Source organism: Aptenodytes patagonicus, chromosome 3 (genome assembly GCF_965638725.1).
Source record: "Aptenodytes patagonicus chromosome 3, bAptPat1.pri.cur, whole genome shotgun sequence".
NCBI lineage: Eukaryota > Metazoa > Chordata > Aves > Sphenisciformes > Spheniscidae > Aptenodytes > Aptenodytes patagonicus.
Window position 1 is genome coordinate 68747293 of NC_134951.1, and position 13234 is coordinate 68760526.

At 41.5% G+C, this 13234-nt stretch overlaps 1 long non-coding RNA gene across 1 annotated transcript; it reads left to right on the plus strand.

Moving 5' to 3' along the window:
- The first annotated feature begins 240 nt into the window (after window positions 1–240).
- LOC143158150 (uncharacterized) lies at window positions 241–13023 on the plus strand. Its single transcript, XR_012994921.1, has 3 exons — window positions 241–357; window positions 4637–4709; window positions 12876–13023. It is a non-coding gene; the product is annotated as an uncharacterized LOC143158150 (long non-coding RNA).
- Window positions 13024–13234: the final 211 nt, after the last annotated feature.

Consider the following 13234-nt stretch of genomic DNA (forward strand, 5'->3'; position numbering starts at 1 on the left):
TTGTTTAACTGTATACTTGCTCTCTCGGTGTTTTTTTTCCCCCGTCTCTATTTGTTTTCTTAGTAACTAAGACCAGTACACTTAAATGGTCCTTTTCTTTTTTTTTTTTTATTTTTAACAAGCATAGTGGATGTAACAAGATATGCAGCTAAAAACATTAATCATATTAAAGCTAATTAAAAACTGAAAAGTTTCTGTGCATTCCAAGCACTGGGGGTGGGAGGGGGCGGGGAGGGCTTTGGTCTGAGCACTGGCGTTTCCTGAGCGCAAGCAAATGCCTGACACATGGACTTCGCCGAATTCCAAAATGTAGCAAAACAGCGCCTGCATATTTGGCAGGAATCACCACCAGTTCAGGTCAGTGTCTGTTTCAGCAAAAGACGAAGCCCTGCATGTTAACAGAGGAAAATAATTCAGAGGAAAACGGGAGGAACAACATGTGACATTTTGTAATTGCAGCATTTCTGTTACCCAAGGAGCACCACTCTGCTGCCGCTCTGTAAACACTTCCTCCTATGCAACTGCCTTTGAACGCATTTTTTTCGGGGGGGGAGGCAGAGGGAGGGGTGAGGAGGAGGTCAGGGCTTTCAAGCTGTTAGGATATGAATGAGCTAGGGTTTTTTCCCCTTTTTTTCTTTTAACTTCTTCTTTTTAAACGTTGAGCGCAATAAATGTTTTAAGGAGACACCAGTGAATCTGCGGCCAGAAGGATGTGCAAGCACTGCTACAGGACGCCAAACCCCACATCGGTGGGAGCCTGGAGAAGCGAAGGGGCGAGGCTGCGGGGAAGGGTGCCAGGGACGGGGCTCTTGCAGCGCAATCTCAAAATGCCCGCTGCAGGGGAGGCCAGCTGGGAAGGGCGGGCGACCCCCTGAAGCCCCAGCACCTCACCTCGCTTCCACCTCGCTGCTCCATCAGCCTCCGCCGTGGTTCTCGGCCGCTGGTCCCCGATGTCGGGGTGGGACAACCCCCATCCGCTTAGGGGCACAGTCTGACTCTGACCCCCCCCCCCCCCCCCCCCCCCGTTAATTTAGGAGCAAACCCACCTTTTAAGCCTTTCCCAGTAAAAGCAAGAGTAGGTCATTATGATTTAAAATAGTGCTTTGGGCGTTGTCTTCTTACTTCTTTCTTGAATTTCGGCACCTTAAGCTGCCTTTGTTGTTGAGGAACTTGCTATTTCTTCAGAGATAGGGCTGGATCACTTGTTATTGTAACACTTATTGGTGATAAAGTTCAGTCTAAAAATTAAGCAGCTGCAATGTTGCAGCACAAATTAGTTTAATGTAAGCAGTCAGGAGCAGCTGTTTGGCTCGGGACTCCGGTTCAGCGGTGGGGGAAGGGCCCTGTGATGCTGACAGTGTTTTTTTCTCTACATAAACATTTTCGGCTGTTGCAGCTTTTGTGCCGATCATGTGACAGTGTCCCTAGGCAGATAATTTATTTCTGTAGCTTTCATGAGCAATCATTAACCTTCAGACACTGAGCTTGCTTTCTGCTTTGTGGCATTTGTTATTTTTTTTTGGTATCCTAACTAGTTTAATTCACAGAGTGTCAGGAGAAGATTACAACCAATTTATAATAGAGTGTAATGCATAATACTTATGTTTCTATTAAAACAGCCCTTGCTTACAAGACCATTCTTACGGCTTAGCTTGTGTTCATGGATCAGAATAATTATTTTCAGTGATGTAAGTGCAGCTGTCATCATGATACTCCCATAGTGTCTTATTCTGAATGCAGAGCCCTACAGAGTCCTGATTTGGGACCACCCTTTTGAATTCCCCCTTTGCCGGAGACGCTGCAGAGTTTATTGAGATGCAACAGGCTTGGGAGAAAGGGCATAGCATTTGTTCTGGCGATTGCTATTCTCCCACCATGACCGGCTGCTGAACAGGTATTGACCGCCGCAGAAAGTGTGTCTAGAAGAGAGGTGAGGCATTACTGATAACAATTACGTCTCGAATCTGCGCTAACTTAGTCTGGGGTTTCACAGCAGGCTTAGCAGATAGGGTTGGATCACAAAGCAGTTGTGAACGTTAGAAAAAGACTTCGTTTTCATTCCTGTCCATTTTGTTACAGCAAGGGAAACAATAAATTAAGTGACTTTGTCAAGGTCACTGAAGAAATAAATGTCAGGATAGGAATTTCCCCTTCCCCGATCCTTTTCCCCAAGTCCTGTGCTTTTGTCTAGGGAAGACGATAAAAGAGTGAAAAATACAGAGTCTTGGGCAAAAGAGCTAAAAAGTAAGCAGTAAAAAGGGGGGAAAAATCATAAAAAGAGCTGAAAGCCAGGATGACTGCCGACTTACTGTGAATATAATTTTCCTTCAGATCTGAATGTGATTTTTGCTTTTGTTCGCTGCCTTCCTGCCCTATATTAATTCCCTTTTCTAACTGGTCATTCACTATCACTAGGAAGTTCATCTTTTTTGCATCAGAGAGCAAGATATTACGTTCGTGTAAGCTTGTGAATAGGTGTAATCTAGACATACGTATTCCTTAGTTTATTTTTATAGCTTGTGTCACAGTGGAATAAGACATTTATGATAGAAGTGCTACCAACATAATGTTGCAGATACAATGGACATGACAAACACAGGGTGGAGGGGAACAGAGATGGAGAAATAAAAAGATTTTTCCAATGCCCCAAGGAGGAAAAGGGACATTATCATAATCTGGTCAATGGAAGAGCAGTAGCATCCAGATAGCTCAACTATTGCTCTACCCCCTTAGGACTCAAAGGATACTTTGGCTATCCTGTGATTGCTCATTAACTTATGAAAAAGGCGTGTAACTGGAAGAAGACCAAAATATACACTTAGTCTGAGATGTGACAGCGGTACATGCTGTATCGTCTTGTAAAATATAAAAATGGGTGGACGGATTTTGCTGTCAGTGTCAGGAAAAACATTTCCTTTCCATTAGTTAAAAATAATAGTCTGAAATTGGTGTATTAGTGATGCTAGGTTTCTGTGTGGAAAGATGAATGAATGAGTAGCTCACTGTTTGAAACCTCCATCTTTCAAAATGTTTAATGAAAATGAAAGCACAACATATGGTAAATGTGGACTGAAATCAGGGACAAAAAAGCAGAAGCCTGGGGACACTCAGTGAAGGGCAAACGGGACTACAGAGGGGCTTGGTGTTGTGTTACATATAGAAGTGGGTAACATTTTTGGATGCATTAGAGTGATTTAGGAGCTATCATCCCATTGACTTTTGACTAGAGTCAGGATGTAACTGCCTAAGTCAATTCTGAAAATGGGAATTAGATTTCTAAGTAATTTTAAGGTGCTTTTGAAATTTTTACCCCTAATCCCAGGGCAATTAATTTGTAACAAGGTGATTCATTCGTATCTTTCTTGTCTTCAGAAGCCTGAATGACACATCTGAGATGCGCTCTAAAAGCACAGGTAATAGTCAGAGTGCTACCTCAGCTACTTTAAAAGACAATTGATTAATTTGAATTCATGCTTTTCTTCACACGTTTAAAGGATTCTGAAAGTAGTAATAGTGCTTCGGAGCTGCTTGGTTTGAACTGTCACTTCCATGCCCTTGCCTTCATTAGGGTTGTCCTTTTTTTTTCTTTCCTTTTTTTTTTTTTTTTCCCCTGAAAATTGTCCCTATCCTTCCCCATTGCTAACAGCACTGCAGCCCCTCTTGTCACAGCAAAAACAGGTCTAAGGTAGTAGATGCTTTGCTGCACAGAATGGATGAGTAGCTTTAGACAACACAGTGTCCAGGAACCTGCTGTGGACTTGTCTCTACTAGTTTGCACGGGGAACTACAGGTACTACTACTTTTGCTGGAGCCGCTCCACAGTTAGCAATGCTGGGAGAAAGGGCTGCTCAGATACGGTTAATAAGACAAGGCTTTCTTACAGTAAATTCAAGCCACCTAACCTGCTAGTTTGTCTGAAGATGAAATAAGACTGATCGCTTTGGTATTTCACCAGATTTTGTTAGAATCTTGCTAAAAACATACTGTAGTGTTTTATGAACTTAATTTTTTTGTTATTACTGTCTTAAAGTTAATCTACTGTTGAAAAGCTGGAACTGTAGTAGTACTTGTATAGATTTGGTCAAGACATTATATAAAAATATATATACTGCTGCCCCACATCAGCAACGTTATTACAAAGGTCGGTTTCCATTGCTCCTGTGAGCCTCTGTGTTTTAGGGTGTAACCGATGGTACAAAATCCTTTCTGGAGTAAAATGAAGACTGCCAAGCATATCTATGGGACTTCTCGAAAACGTTAGCACTTACCAGAAATAGCAGACATCAGAAACCCAGCTAAATATTTGAGTTGACTGTACTTTCAGAATTGAAGGATCTGATGATCATAACAACCTTACTTTTGTCCCCTGGTACAGCTGCAACCAAACAGGCTTCTCAAATTAATTTAGAAGGCAATGGCTGGTATTAACTTTGCTGTTTGGAGTAAGGAAGCCTGGGTTTGCTTGAACGTCTTCAAGGAGAGGAGTGGAGGGACTGAATGCAATACAGGTTTGATTTATGGACTAGTATCTCCAACTTTTGACTGTGGAAATTATTTTGTGGAATGATTTGTTTCATGCAGTTTCAAAATAGTCTCCCTGAGAGCTACAAAGTCACTTAAGTTTTCTGTGCTGCAGGCTGGAGAGAATCATGGTCCCAGGGAGCCCTCACGCACCTTCTAGCACGTCAGCAGTCTCGACCGCTACACGTGTAAGTGTAAGGATCCCTAAAAACTCCTAAGGAAAACTGGGGACATCCATAGGGGAAACATGCCTCTAAGAACATCCTCTAAAGCTTCCTACTGTCATTCATGCAAGAACAAGAGAAGGGTAAAGCTTCATCTCAGTCTGGGCTTTTCTTTCCTGGGTCCCTTGCATGGAAAAAGTACTGCAAATCACTCGGTCCTTGAGGAACGAGTGCCTTGCACTGAGAGCAACCCTTGCAGGCACTTCTGGCTCACGTTGTTGTTTAGAACATTCAGCTCTAAGTTAATGAGTGACAGAGCTTTCCTGCTCGGTAGCCCAAAACTGTAGAGGGTATATCCAGAAGAACTAAAGGCTACCGCAAATTTTACCACCATCAGTTCTTTGAACTTGCCTTTTTAAATATAAACTGATATGTGAGTGTGTATGTAATACTTAAACATATTCTAAAACAGACCCCAGACTGTCTGTACTGCTCTCAGGAGAGAATGATAAAACACATTGCTTCGTGCATTAACAGACAGAGCTTGGAAACGGTGACAAACACAAGGTAAGAATGTGTATGGAGGATAGTAAATCTGCTCTTTGAGGGACTTGAACGGTGAATTTCTTTCCCTTGCATTTTTAATTGCTTAAAGGGGGGAAAAAACAACCAACACCCCCAAAAGGCAAAACCACAAAACAAAACCTTAACTCAAAACCCTGCAGAGGAAATGAAACCACAAGAACATTTTTCACACTAGCTGATTTCAAGGGTCTGGCATATACACAGCAAGCCTAGGAAGTTCACAGGTGCATTATACCGTTCTCCAGAAGGCAGATGCATTGGGCTTTTGTATGAAGTACACTACGCATGGGCTTTAATGTAGTTTTAAGCATTTCTTTATTTTCACTTTGATTTTTTACCACCTGTAATCCACTCATTCTTTTCACTGCCGTGCAGCCGACTAGATCCAGAGGCTTCACATTGGAGTAATCTCTCATCCCAGGATGTGTATGACGTAGGGAAAGTTGAGCAGACGGAATTTATTTTCACAAGAGCAAGGGACAGTTGGAGGGAACAAGCTTGTCGTTTGCAAATCAGAAAGTATTTCACTTATCTGAACTGCAAAACATAAAAGAAGGGAGGAGCTGGCCAGAAACAGGAAGCAAGGATCTAGAAATATATTTTTGACACAATTATTCCCCCCTGGAAATTAGCAACATAGAAAAAGCAATGGCTGACTAACCAGAAGCATTAGATCTTCTGCATAAGTTTTAGTTTCTCTTTACGGTATCTGGCCACAGGTTAGGAGTCTGGCTACAGGCACGAATATTTTGTCCTATTTTTTTTCCCCTCTTGAGAAAAGTTGCCGACTTGAAAGAAGGTGGTATGTTGAGACCAATGTCCTTTTATGGAGCATGTGTTTAAAATAAAAGGATAAATATCTCGGAGAAACAGCAGGAAACATCTTTATAATTTCATTAGCTCAATTTAAGGTTAATATCAAGCTTCTGAAATGCTTTTGTTCATTCGTTTGCTGGCAGTTTGGTTTCACTTTCTCCCTGTTTAACATTTGTTGGAAGACTGTTGTATTTTTCTTCATGGGTTTCCCTCCCTGTTCTCTGAGGAAAAAAAAAAAAGGATTTTTCACTGAAGTTTTCACTTTCTTTACAGGGGCTTGAATGTTAAAGTTGTTAGAAACCTGAGAATAGGTCAAAAGAGAGAGGAGCAATGTGCATAATAGTTAACAATATTACTTAAGTGGCTTTCACTGTTGTCTTGTGCTGTACACTAGGAGGTCTACCTCATACCATTGTCGATAATGTTTAATTGACTCTTCTTACAACTGACTTCTCCAAGAGACAGTGAAATACCCAAAATATGGCTAAATGGAGAAAAATTCCCAGAATCTCCCAATTAGAGAAAGTTTCAGAGGGAGGTATAAATAGAGCATAATTGAGACTTAAGTGGTACATACCCCATTGTGACCTTCTGCATAGAGGACATATTCACCCTTAGCTAACTATTTCAGCAAAGATATGTCTGGTATTGGTCCTGTAGTAAATAAAAGACATTCCTTCTCTTTAAATGTGAACGACTATGATCTGCAGCTCCAGCATGTCAGTTCAGTTTTCTTGGAGGGGAAGAATCTGGTGTCTGCAAGCTGCTTTCTGAGTGCTTAAGTGGATTTGAGAAGCAGACAGCCATATACTTGGGGGAAAAAAAAAAGTGCTTGAAGAAAAAAATTTTCAGATTTCCCATTCAGAATGTAAATAGCAATCCTCTTTGTTTGTGTGCTCAATATGTAGTAAAAATAGGACCTATTATAGCCAATCACTACTCTGAGTTTACATCCAGTTTCTTCACTGAAGCTCAGATTTAGCCCAGTATCTGCCCTGGGAAAGAAATACGTTCATGAGATGAAATGATGGAATTTGATGTAATATAGAAATGGCCCAATCAGGTATAACTAGAAGTAACAGGATGAAAGTGAACAAAGAAAAATCCGTGCTGATAATGAGGAAAAATTTCCTAGCAGTGAGGTCTGTTAGTCTGCTGAATGGTCTCCCAAGGGAACGAGTTGAACCCTCATTGCTTTAGTTATTTTTAAAATGAACAAAACAGTCAAGATCCTTGTAGGGAGACACTCTTAATTAACAAGAAGACAGAAAAAATGACCTAATGGGTCTTTTTTTCCATCTCCACTGTTCATGACTATTATTGTAGGCAAAACCAGGTTTGGCAATAAAATTACGGATTTCCAATTTTCACAGCAATTTTGTAGCACTCTTATTCCATAATAATAGCAGTACTTTCCCGCTCTTCATTTCCCTCTATAAACTTTTGTGCCTTACTTTTCCTTCAAAGAGGGCTATTTTGTAGCCCTCTGACTAAGAAGAGCTGCCAGGTAGCATAATTTACTTTAAATAATACTACTTGTAAGTATAAGATAAATATTTGGACCTTGTACCTCCTGATTTTCATCAAAGACTCTTCAGTCAGACCTAAGGGCCAGGGCAGCAGTACTGGATAAAATGTCATTGCCTGTATCTGAGGGTCATCCTGTGAAATAAGGAGCCGTGACATATACAGCGAAGTCTTGGGCCCGTGTTGACTTCCACAGACATAAACTATGAAGGCATGAGATGCAGCGTATCTTTGTGGTCAGTATTCAGGGCTCTTTATACGATTTCAGCACTTTTCTTCTTTCCATAGAAACCAGTCTTTCATGTGGAGTGTTTTCACCATAGCAAGAGGTCTGGGCAAATGTGACTCCTGCTCCTCCAGCCAGGCATCACTGGTACCTGCCACTCATGTCTGCCACTGCCCTCCATTCCCTCCCTTGTTCCCAGAAACTCCCCATCGACTTGGATGCTGAACTGGCTTAGGCAACTGATAACTCAGCAAAAATAACAAATACGAAATAGTGCTAGAAGAGCAGCAATGGCACGTAGCCCTTTATGGACCCGATTCTCAGCAGCTGGTTTTTAAGATGAGAGTGACATGAATTTTACTGACGTAAAACTGAAGTAATGCCACGATGAGTCAGGTCCTACTTCTTCGAAGTGCTGTGCAAATATTTACCAGTTACTCTTCCCAGTAGCCAGCAAGCTACGCAACCTCGTTGCTGCTCTATCAAAAGACGGATTGGTTGAGGTAAAATGCAGGAAGTTCTGATTGCTTTGTTACAGCTATACAGCAAGGATAGGCGAAGGGTATTGAAGCCTCTGCTACAAAACCAGCCTCAGATAAACTTGTGAGTAGTGTGACCAAGATGACTAGAGTATAAAATGGAGAGAGACATGGTGCTAATGTATATTTATTAGTGATTTACTGAGATGAACGTTCATCCCAAGAATTAATCCAGGAATATCCAAACCACTGTAATTATCCTTGCACAAAGGCTCTCTATTATTTGCCTGTTAAATAACAAAGCCTTTTCATTACCTGGCACTGACATAACTTTAGCTGTAGTGGTAGGTAGGCAGCGAACAAGCTTCCCCTGTTTGTGGGGGATGGGATGTCATGGGATGAAGCCTTCCGCCCCAGAGGCCTAGCGGAATACAAACGGGATGGCCAAACTTTTCTTTGAATAAAAATGACTATCATTGCTAACATGCCAAATTTCCTGTACCACAAATAGCTGAAATCTTATGAACGGTACAAAAAGCACAAAGGAGCAAACTCCTATCGCACACGGAAGTGAAAATTTAGAAGTACCGGCCACAGGAATGTAACTGTATTAAAATTGGGAAATGATCCAAAACTGTAGCAGCTCTCTAATCTGTGACACAAGAGCAAGGATTTTCATTATGTTTTGCATTCCACATACGGCTTTGCTTTGGAGCTCTTATGCAATTGGTGATGCAGTAAAACCATTGTATTCATAATGATTTCAAAGATGTGGATGCTTCCAGGGTTTGACCTATTTTACCACTCATGCATTATACACTGGGTAAAGCTACTCTCATAAGGCAGAGTCATTAGTACTTAAAGTGTATCAGTCTACTGCTGTCCCTTTTCTCTGCAAGGTTGCTGATTTTTTACAGTTCTAAATCAATTATTCTTTATTCAATAATTTATGTTTACATTCGTCAATGGAAATTGCCCATGCACATTTTAAGGCAGAGGTTAGCACATAAAGATAATGTAAGGGGTTACAACTGTTATTAGCCCAAAGCAAATACTTCTTCCGTTAAGGGTTTCTTAACCAAAGTCTAAATATTCCCTTGCATTTTCTGATATTTTTTACTTTGGAGATATGAAAACATAACTGTGGTCATTAATGCCGGAGCAACAATGCAACTCAGGTTTTTTGGAGGCCCTGATTCAGCAAAATTCCTAATCCCATGCTTTGGGATGAAGTCTTCCCTAGTTAAGTATGTTTGAGACTGATTAATATCTATAGGATTCAAACTTTGCTCTGCCATAGTAAGGTGCAAAGATCTTCTTGAACCTCAGTGGAATGCTTCAGAACCTTTCCACAAGCCAGACTGGATATTTTGTGTGCTGATTTTTTTTTTTTTTTAATTTGTGTGACAATTTTCTGTCATCATTGCAAGGACACACCTTCCTGCTTCTTTTGAAATAGGCTAAATTGTACTAAATCATTTAAAGAATTAATATCTGATCCCCAAACAGTATAGTTCAGGGCTTATTTTCTTTAGATCCCCTGAGCCATCCTGCCTTGTACTGCCAGCAAACTGGAACTGCGAGGACAGCACTGATTTCTCCAGGCGCTAGCATGGGTTGACATAGTAAGAACAGGCCCAGGACAAACGTATTCTCCCGCTGCTGAAGTGTTACCATGGGTAAGGCATAGAGCGTATATGGCAGATGCTGAGAGTAGGCTCAGGCCAAAAGTTTGCTTGCAGCGGTGGGGGAGGCTAGTGAATACCACCCTTCCCCTCTCCCTCCTCCACAGGGATCTTGTTTTCTGTGGGTCAGAGTCTTCCCCTTTCTCCACAAAACCTGGATTAATCTCTGTGAAGCAGCTGCAGAACAAAAGCTTAGATGCCCACAAAATCGTCCGTCTGTACCAGCTGCACCAGTAGCGCTGGGGCACAGATGTCCCCTTTACCTGCTGGAGGGAAAGAGGCTCTTCATCATGTCACTCCTGGCTCGTCTGACTCTTTTTTGAAACCGTTGGGAGGGTGATGCCGCTGTGCTGCTGAAGAAGACCATCCGCTGGTCACTCCAGCGTTAGGTAACCCAGGGCAAAGACCAGGTCTGTTCCTGGGGGTGAATTCAGGGCGGGACTGAGGCTTTCCCTGCTTCCCAGTTCTGGTCTTGCACCTCGGCTCTGGTCTGAGGTGGACGGTGTTTCTCTGGTTGTCTCTGGTGCTTTGGGGCCAAAGTGTGGTCTCTAGAGAAGTTAAATGAAACCTTTGCTATTTCTCTGACCTCCACAAACAGGAGGAAAGTGAAAACAGAGGCAAGAGTCAATCAGCCAGTGATTACATTAAAGAAAATGATTCTCTGTGGAAAGCATGAAAGAGAAAACAGACTGGGTGCTGGGACTGAAGAAAGGAAAACAAGACTAGTGGGGTTTTGAGGTCTTTTACTTCATTTTGATCCTTTCATAGTGTATTTTAAATTCCTAAATAATGGAATAAAAAAGACCCCAACAAAACTCAGCTGAATGATCTTGAGCCCTCAAGCCTCAATCAAAAAATAAACACTGTAATACTTTTAAAAGGAATTAGTAATGCACAGTTATAGTATTCCATGTTTAAAAATAAAGCTGTTGAATAAATGAACAATACCTTGGCTGAAAAGTATTTCAGCTGAAGAGTGAAATCCCTGCAGAGAGTGATCTGTGAGATTCTGCAGGAAATCTGCATTACAATACACCATTTCCATTTCCAGGGAGGGACTCACAGAAGGACACATGGAGGAGAAAAAAGAAACGAAAAAGCCCCAGTCCTTTATGCCTAGGTTGTAGGGGGCCTTGGCCCATCATTCTTATGCTAAACAGTTACTTTTTCTACAGGTACCCAACTGAAATGGGAATATTTTTCGAAGGAATAGTGAATGTGAAAAAGGCTAACCGAATTGGTTCTTTGGTTAAAGAGAACTGTCTCCATAGCTCCCCTAGATACAGCAGAGATGGGCTTACCTCTCTGCCTTGCTGCAAATGAAGTAAGGAGTGTGTCCGAATGTGGTAAGCACTGGGCTGCTCTTTGTCTTCTGCTCCTCCATTCCAGCCACTCCACCTCTTGTTACTAATTAAATATCTTTGCAGCGGAGGAAAAGTTTCTAGCTAGATCATTATCCCACTAGTCAAGCAGCTCATGTGGGGTGTGGGAGGCCAGGGTCCTAAGGCTGGCCCAGTGACAATCTGGTGTTGCTGTTCTCCAATGCAGGGGACTACAATTAGCCTCCCCTAGGCTTGAGTCTTCTGTATGTAATTTAGCAGCTGGGGCAATGGCCATCCAGGGACTTAGATACACAAAGTAGTATGTCCTGGCTGACTGCCCCTATCTGAAGGCTAGTATGCAATGGGCCAGCCTTGCTTGTGTGTGGAAAAACTTACACGAGCCTGGTTTCCTTTTGCTGCAGAGTGGGAAAATTTGTGAAATCTCAGTTAAATTTGTGGGATAGGAAAAAGGGAAAGCCAGCAAGTGGAAGAAAAAGGAATAAAATTCCTGGCTTCTAGTCCCCAGGTTATTAAGCAAGCCATAGCAGAGTGACTAGGTCACTGGCATTAGCATGTTCATGTGGTTACATTGGTGAAGAGTAACGCTAAACATATAGTGCTGGCTGCACCATGCATAGCATGCGTAGAAAATGTTTTGGCCGATGGAAGGAATGGGCCCATCAGCTGCATAAATCTATTTGTTGCAGTCTCTACCATAACTAATACAATGGGCTGCTACCCTGTTGTAGCAGATGAAGATGGTCCAAGTGGATGCTATGTTTCTGCTTCCTTAGCATATCATTACACGGAGAGTGTCTTCTGCTTGGGCATGTATTTAAAGGAAGAAAACCACAAAGCAATCAGCATCTGGTTATTTCTGCTAATCAGAGGTTTGTGGTGATCCCAAATAGACACAAAATTTACCCATAACCTCTACTCCTGGAAAGCACTGAAGGTCAGTCACAAGCATTTCCTATGTTTTCCCTCAGAGTGCCATCTTTTGCTTATAATTTGTTGTGGCTCTGCATAATACCAAAATATGATCTAATTAGGGCTATAATAATTTGAAATTTCTGCATTCGCACAAACACAAATATCTGCCTTCGTACATGGATTTATTCACATATACATGTGTAGCCTGTTGCATGTTCTTATGTATGTGCGTATGTCTGTGAATTTGTGTATTTATGTTTGTGTGACTGTGTATGAAGGCAAACATTTCAAATATGTGTGTGTGAGGAGGCAGATTTAAAAGCATACCTTACATGGTATAAAATATACTGCTACATAAATCACAGAAAGAATTCCATCTCTAAATTAAAGTACACTCCAGAAAGAGCAATTATTGCCTCTAAAATGTTTCTGTTAAATTCATGAGACACCATACAATTTTATTCATGTTATCATCTACGGTTGCCTGAAAGTGTAAAAAAAAAATCTTATCCACCAGCAGAGAAATGTGCAAAATACTATCAAAGGAGTGGCAAAGGTCACTTCTATTGCCTGCCTTTTTATGAGTTTCATTTTTGTCTTTTTTTTTCTCGTTGCAGTTTGTTTGTGTACACTGCTAAACTTTAATGGAAGAAAATATGAGGGGGCAAAATAAATATAAAGAAACAGACTGCTGTTCAACAGTGCTGAGCTGGTAGTTCCATGAATGATGTTAGACTCGTGTTTAGAATAAAAATTCAGAAAGTCCACAAACAGAAGGTTGCAGCAGTGCTTTTCTCCTTTTCTCTCTCTTTTACACTTGATACATTTTAAAATTAACATCTGTTTCTGTGTAGTTAGATAAATGTGTTACCATTAAGCACAGCAGTACCAATTCTGTGAGGCACAGAAAGGAGAGGCCATGAAACAGCTGGACCGTACATTTTCTTTGGTACTGTTGAAGGCCCCTTGCTCTGTG